This window comes from Alexandromys fortis, unplaced genomic scaffold (genome assembly GCF_014885135.2).
Source record: "Alexandromys fortis isolate MF-2015 unplaced genomic scaffold, M_Fortis_MF-2015_v1.1 scaffold_116, whole genome shotgun sequence".
Classification (NCBI taxonomy): domain Eukaryota; kingdom Metazoa; phylum Chordata; class Mammalia; order Rodentia; family Cricetidae; genus Alexandromys; species Alexandromys fortis.
In genome coordinates, this window is record NW_026067998.1 from 3821752 (window position 1) to 3829962 (window position 8211).

The following is an 8211-nucleotide window of genomic DNA, read 5'->3' on the forward strand; positions in this document are numbered from 1 at the left end:
GTCCAGTCTCTGATGGGTATGCATGCTGCCTAGACAAGTGCTGAGCTCTAAGAACGCTGTCTCAGACAGCGACATCAGACACATGGGAGTTGCCTGGGAGGAGGGGACCCAACACCTTGTCAGCTGCCTGAAAGATGCCAAGAGTGCCAAGCACGTACATCAAGCGTCTTACCAAACTGTCATTTAAAGTTTCCATAGGTAGGAACTGGGATCAGGACAGTCTTCTCTTTCCATCAACTTTAAGAATATTTGCTTGTAAATTGCAAGCTCTCTTTCTCCCTCCCTCCCTTCACCTCTCTCCCTTGTTTTCCCCCTCTCCCTATCTCTCCCTCTCTCCCCTGCCTCACCCCTCTCTTTCTCTAGGGCTCCTCCTCTCACTGCTGTTAAATGCCACATTACTCTGTAATTGGATGGCGCACTAAGATAATTAGCTTTTGCTTCCACCCTCAGACCCAAAGTAAAGCGGGAAGCAGCGTTCTCCTTTCTGCTCTTCAGGCACAGGCAGCGGAAGGAAGGGACTAAGATTATGCCCGACTGAATATTTTCTGGCTTACTGCGTCAGCAACGGTAATTGGCAGACCCTAATGTAGAAGCTTTTTATATATAGTTGTTACCTTGGATTATCCCTCATACCTCACTCTATGACTTCTTCCAACAACTTTATGAAACTAGAAATGAAGGGGAAAAGCACTATAAGGAAGACCGCCCATGGCGCACTTACCAGCTTCCTTCGGCAAACAGCTTTCTCTTATACCTTTCTGATCATTTGTACATTGTTTTCATATTTATATAAAAAATGGACACAGAAAATTTCAAGATTCTGAGCTAAAAAGAAAAAAAAAAAACAGGTTTGGTGAAAAGATACAGCTCCAGAGTCAAAGCAAGACTCTGTTTTCTTCCTTCCTGCAGAACGCCAGTGCAAGGCCGCAACTACACAGGCAGGATTGGGCAAACTGTTCTCCAGCTGAGATGAAGCCCAAAGCTCCTACAGGTGCTAATGCTGAGGTGGAGTGCTGAAAGAGCTATTTGTGTGCAGCATGAAAGGTTTGTGTTAAATCTACCCTCTCCAAGACCTGTTACAATCTTGTCTTATGGCTTAAGGATTTGGGCTCAGCCCTCCTCAGTGTCAGCGTCATAGCTAAAGCAAAGAAGAACTGATTGATCGTTCCTGACAAGGACATTTCTGACGAGCTGCAGAGTAGATTTCAGAACATCTTAGTCCCCCAGGTGTCAAAGAGAGAGAGACAGAGATGTTAAAGACTGTCAAGCCTGTTAGGGAAGCTCTACCAGTCAACAAGGAAGGAAGTGAGCCTGGAGGAAGGACAAGGGTAGTGCCCACATTAGCCTGGCCTTACTTTGGTCAATGGTATGAAAGTCAAGTCAGTGTTTTCTTGCTTTGCTGCTTGGAGGGGATTGTCAACGCCAAGACTGTCATTGGTAGAAGGCTGCTTGAAGGCTCATTTGTGGAGGTCCAAAATGTGAGCCTGTTCCACCTTGTCTGAAGGTCGGAGAGTTTGAGCTTGCACAAAGTTGTTGACCACAACTATGGCTATACACCCTGACCTAGGGTGTGGTGACTTGGTGTTTTGGACACTAAGATGGCCCATAGAGGTAGATCCACTCCACCCTGAACGAAGGCCAGAGAATTCAAGCCTATTTCTGCTTTTTCTTTGAAATAGGAGGTTTGACCTAGGGAGCACCTGCCTTCAGGATACTTTGTCTAGGGTAGGTTCACTGCCTAAACAACATTTTGCTTTTTTTTCCCAAGAAATAATGACTTGATGTCTCAAGTATTAGAGCAAATAAGAGTTCTGGTTGTTCTTTGTATCACATTAAAGCAGTTTTTTGCCTTCTTCCTCTTTTTCATATTGGGTATAAAATTGTATGGAAAATAAACATGGGTGAATTCATATTTCAATCTTCATTGAGTTACCCTCCCGATACTATCCTATGTCTCTGTGTTTCTTTTCTTTTCTTTCATTTTTTTTGTTTTGTGTTTTGTTTTTTTGAGACAGGGTTTCTCTGTAGCCTTTGGTACATGTCCTGGAACTAGCTCTAGCTCTTGTAGACCAGGCTGGCCTCGAACTCACAGAGATCTGCCTGCCTCTGCCTCCCAAGTGCTGGGATTTAAGGCGTGCACCAATATGGCCCAGGTCTGTGTCTCTTTTTATCTCTGTTCCTCCTGCTTAACACCTCTAATCCTTACGCTCCCACCCTGGAACTTAGGAATCCGCAGCAGCTGGGATCAGGGCAGAAGTCACCCTAAAAAGGTGACTCCTGACACTCATTAACTCCTGACACCTCCAGACTCTTCTTTATGTCGCAAAGGGAATTCCAAGATCCGAGAAATGCAAACAGGGATGCAGGCAGGATCCTGGGAGATGTCCACTAAGTGGGCAGGGCTGGAGAGCTTACAAGGGCTCTGGAAGCTTCTCTATGCACTGTGAAGTATGCACTCTATGAGCTGCGAATTTCCTCAGAGTTGCTTCTACACATTCCAATATACTGGGGCCTACAAAGGCTCAAACACTATGACAATAGGCTTCTTCATCCTGTTGGTTTACAGCGTAAGTAAATCATCTCTGCAGAGAAATTAAATAAACCTATTCAAGTGTCATGGAGAAACACTGATTTCAGTCCCCATGAATTATTCTCTCTTGTTATAGAAGGCAAATGCTAGAAGCAACTCCTTATGAACAGAAACAGATGCTAAAAGTCAGGTAAAGCCAGGAGGCAAAAGGGAATACCCCTCACTGATGCTGGGCCATCAAGTAGCAGAGGAGGCTTAAACATCACTGCTGCTTTTGAAGCTGCGAAGGAGCAAACTTCTTAGCTTTGATGCTGGTTTAGTACGTTCAACTCATTTTCAAACACACCCAATTGCCTGGGAGCAATGCTCTTTCACCATATTGCCTGCATTCAATTCATATCATTGGTTACATCCGAGCTATACAAGGCGGTCTTTATTTTTGCTGGCTACTGGCAGGAAGGAAAAGAAAAATATTTCCTGGGGGAAGTATTAAAGGTTATGGGCCAAGACCCTTTCTGATATTTTCAGCCTTCTGGTGTGTGACCTGAATATCTTAGATGCAGTACAGGGAAAGCAGGCCATTTTCCTCCTCAAATTGAGATCTATTTTAGGAGCAGGGAACAGCCTGTTCGTGTCTTCAGATTAATTTTTCTTCCCAAACATTCCTCTCGCAGAATTATTTTTCTGAACATTTTCAATACACCAACTGATTAAGTCATTATTTTTCATTATAGACATGCCATTTTTCTGTATTCCTCAAAAGAAAAATGGTCATTTAATGCAGTCGGTGGTTGGCTTGTCCTGCCTTAGAACTCTGTTTCATGAGATGCTCTTTGTAAATCCTTGCAGGTCCTTCCTAATTGGGCCGCTGTTACTTTCCGGGATGCTAATTGTTGCCCACTTTACGCTGGGACAGTTACTTCAAAGCACACATTACTTGTCCTGGTTCAGACTAGGGACTTGTCCAAGTGTAAAATTCCTTGATTCATTCATGCAATTTCATGTTGTATGTAAATGACTTTAGGAAAAAAAAATGTACCAAAGTAGCAAAAACAACTCGCCTGTGACAAATACAAGTTTTTTTAAAGAAAATATTACTTATTAATTGATATGGGATGTTTGATACATCCCCCAATTTATACATTGAAGCCCTCACTCCAAGTATATTTAGAAATGGACCTTTATGGACATACAGTTAAATTAAGTCACAGGCTCTCAATCCCTGATACTTTAGGGGGAATACAGCTCTGGTCCTCTGTTGTTGAGTGTCTGTGATGCCGAAATGAGCGGCCTAAGTTAGGGGTGTGTATTTGCACATTCTATCCAGGTAAACTTATGTATAACAGGGCACAGGCCCTATGCAGAGCCCTAAGTTCTACACTCCCAGTCACAGAGAGAACACCACGTAGGTAGAGCTCAGAGCAGGACAGACTGCCGCCATCACCCCTGAAGCTTCCTCCTGAAGGTCCAGGCTTGTTTTATCCGGTTTCCCCAGGCCAGAGTCAACCATCTTTCTACCCATGTAGATGTTCACAATGGGCCTTCTTACACTGACACCCTTTTGTTAAAAATATGGCCACATCACTTCTTGTACAAGAAGTCTTTCTATTGGTTGATGGTAATAGGATATATTAATGTGTCATAATCAATCAGTTCTGGTAATGATATGAGGAAGGCTCCCAGGGTTCGGTTTCTAGAAACGAAACCGTGTCTGGGTCTGACCTGAGTGTTACTATAAAGGAAGCTGCTGCTGCTCAGATGTCTGTGCCGATTAATACTGTCACAGTGTGTCAGTTACTGCACAGCCGTCAGTACGGATGATGTCGCTTTCAAAATTCTAGACAGTCCGTCAAGGTACATCATCACTCTTTTCCATGAATTTACCTCCTGACATATCAATGTATCTTTTAAATATGCTTAATGTGAGTGTATTACAATGTTTTGCCCAATTTTATTGGGTTATTCACCTTCATGGGTGATTTGTGAGCATTTCGAAAAGAATTTTGTAAGACGTGCCTAGTCAGATGTATTTGCATTACAAAATCCTCTATTATATCCCATGTTATACATGTTACCTGATATATCACAAATAATTGTCTGTCCTCTATGGCTCCTTCATTTTCTTAAAATGGCTCTGCTAATGGGGTATTGTAGAGTATTGGGGAGTCTAAGCTATAATGATTTTGCATCGTATCTAGGAAACCTTTCCTTGAGTCAAAAGGTACCCTATCTCTTCTTCCAATTGCTTTATTTATTACCCTTACCGTTTTTTCATGTAGGTCTATGATGTGCATCAAATTACTTCTCATGTATGGAATGGTATGGGGTCAGATTTAATTTGTTTCCAGAATGGATGTCTAGTTTTGACAATAACACTTTCTGACAATGATTTTCCTGTTGAGATGGTTCGATTTCCTGGTTTATAAAAGTGCTGGCACCATGTCTGACTGTTTTGGTCTCTGCTGCCCCCCTGGTCTGATGGGCTAGTGTTGTGTCCGAAACTCAGTTGCCTGAGACCTCCAGTAAGTCCTGGAATTTGACGGCACAAGTCTTTCATTGTTATCATGTTTTAGCTAAGATAACTTGACTATTTTATTCCATTGTCTTTTTTTGCTGATCTTATCCCAACAACTATAGAAGGACTTCATGGGATTCCAGCTGCATGACCTATATTCCACTGAGTCTTTCCATCTGTTTTGCTACCAACCACTGACATAAGACTGAACATTTTTCTAATTTTCCCTTTAGTTTTGTTAATCTTTACAAACATTCACTGTAGTAGATACATAGGTATTTAAGGTTTTTTTTTTTTTAAAATGAGTTGGCCTTTTGACACTATTGTATGTCCTTATGTCTCAAAGTAGGCTTTGTTGGAAGTGTGTGGGATTTAACACAAGCACAGCAGTCTGTTTGTGCTTGCTGCTAACATGATGTGTTTCCCTCATTACTTCACTTTTAGCATCGCTAATGTGCTTATTCCTTTGTTCTCTTGCTTGTTTTGCTGGTGGAGTTTAATGAATCTCCTGTTGTTCTGTGTATGACATTTCTTTCTTCCCTCCCCCGTGTCTCCCTTAATTTGTCTGCTGACTTTTGGGCAGTGCCCCAGATCTTCATCTGATTTCTTCCTGGTTAGTTTTTCCTCTTGGTGTGTCAGGCTAAATAAAGAATTTTAAACTCTTGACTTGTATTTTGGTGTCTGACTATTTTATCAGTTTTTCATACCATCAAATGAATTATTCATTTCTGGTTATATCTTCACTACTAACATTTATTTTGTTTGGTTCAGTCATTATGATTTGTATGTATCTGGTAAAGTTTACATGCAGCTTAACTATTCCTCGTGTTGAATAATGATTTCTATTACAGTTTTTAAATATTCTGATAAAATCCCAACATCCAATTCACCCCCACAGGTACATCTTTTATTCTTTTCAAAATTGAAGCTCCAAAATATACATACCATGTATATGACATGACATTGAGGGATAAATATCATTGAAAAGGTCAACTATAACCTGTCACTTTACTTAGCTACTCATTTTTATGTTTTAGCAGAAGCAGTTGGTTTCTATTTATTTAGTATTAATGCCTTGTACATACATATAGAGCATGAGTAAGAAGTCACGTATCTAGTACATACTAAGAGGATTCTGAGTGGCTAGGATCTATGATGGCTACAGCCTGCTGTGCACTTACCACACTTAACTGGACTCTACCAGGGCCCTCAACATTTGCTGGCTCCATCCCTTTTGTCCTCTGACAACTTCCAACACCACAGCATCTCTGTCTGCTACACTTCAAAGGGCCATTCTTCCATGTAGTACCAATGTGAACACATCTTCCTTGCTGCCCTTCCTGCTAAGGAATCCATACCCATGTCTCTCATTAAATGATACCCAAAACCTTTCCTGCGACGAACTTCCTGTCCCCAAAATTCCATGTCTCTGAAGAGAAGCCAAAGGGAAGATGCTCAGAGTGTCTGGCTTCGGGTAGGTTACCTAAGGTTTAGAGAGGCTGCTGTGTCTTGGTCTCACGGTGCAAGGTTTCAATGACGGTGATTAAGGCCACTTGTGGTGGCTAGCCATGGTGGCCAGCTGTAGCTCTTCCCTAGGTGTGAGTAAAGGCGCTGGTCAAGGTGGCCCGCCACACTCTGAGCACTCCCCTACTTCTAAGAATAATTGTTATGTTGGTGTAGGCCTGTGTGCATCATCGGGTCTTTGGGATCTTTTTAAATGACTGTATAAGGGCTCTGGGTTGTTATTCCATAGGGCAGAGACAACTGAAGCCTGTGCATTTCCTCGTTCTTTTTTAGAAGCAGACATCCCAGTCCTGATACACTAAGATTTAAAGATGGTTTTGTGTTCGGATGAATTTTATGGCAGGGATTCACAGTGGGATTGGCTAGCTGTAATTTCCTAGCTGCGTTTTTGCTTTCCTCTTAGATGACATCCATCCGCTGGACAATGTATTGATCCAAATGACAAATGAAGGGATAATGATTTTGTTTTCTCTATAGCCCATTTGTTGGAACAAAGACATTGGGCTAGACTTGACCAGCACTTGGATTATCACCATCTGTTCTATAAGCTTCTGGTCTTTGGCGCCCAGGTTTGGCTATTTGCTGGTGATGCTGCGGCTCTTCCCCTGTAGCCAGATGAAATACTGTCAGCCTATTGTATTCATACTTTTCTTTATAGCTTCATGTGCCTGTGAACCTCAAAATTACTGCAGGATTTATGTATATATTATCAACCAATCTATCTATATATATGTATATAAATATATGTATATATGTATATAAATAATATATTTCCTTTAAAGAAAAAAATCAATCTAGCTAGGCATAGTGGGGTACATATTTTTAATCAAGCACATGAGAAGCAGAATCCGTGAGTTCAAAGGCAGCCCAGTCTTCACAGGGAACCAGGGACTGCTAGGGTTGCACAGTGAGACTGTCTCAGAAAAAAAAAAAAGAATCTCTATGTAATGATATAATTTAATTGAAGAATCATCCTTAGCTTTGTGGTAGAAATGATATCTGGGTGTTTAGTTCTTCTCTATGCCCCACCCAGCACACAAGTTTGCTATGTATCATTGCTTTTTTTTTTTTTTTTTTTTTTTTTTTTTTTTTTTTTTTTTTTTTTTTTTTTGCTATTGTGCACATGTCTGATTTTGTAAGCTTTTCCTTGCTTACCTTCAACCAAATGGTGTCTGAGCATGGCTGTGTTCTTTACTATGCTTCCTGAGACACAGCACCACCACAGGCACCACACCCACTATGCTCCTCTGCAAGCACTGATTCTTGCTGTTCAGATCACACTGCCCTTACGCTGTTGAGTCAGCCATTGACCAAGGCTGTTCCTACCGTACTACCCCGTATGCTCTCTCTCCTGCATCTCTTCACCTCGACAGTCTGAGCAGTGTCCGCTGGGATGAGCATCAAAACCTAGACTCTCGCTTTTCAGCAGTCATGTGTAGAGATAAATTAGAAATAGATTTTCCCCAGAATCTGGGGAATCAAATTCAACACCTACCAATTTAAGGTCCTCCCCCTAATCTACTTTCTACAGGAGAGTTCCAGCCTCACACCTGAAGGATGGTCTTTTTAAAAATGTATAGCTACTTTTTCCTTAACAGCCAAGATATGCAACTGACCTGGATGTCCTCCACAGGCAACCAGT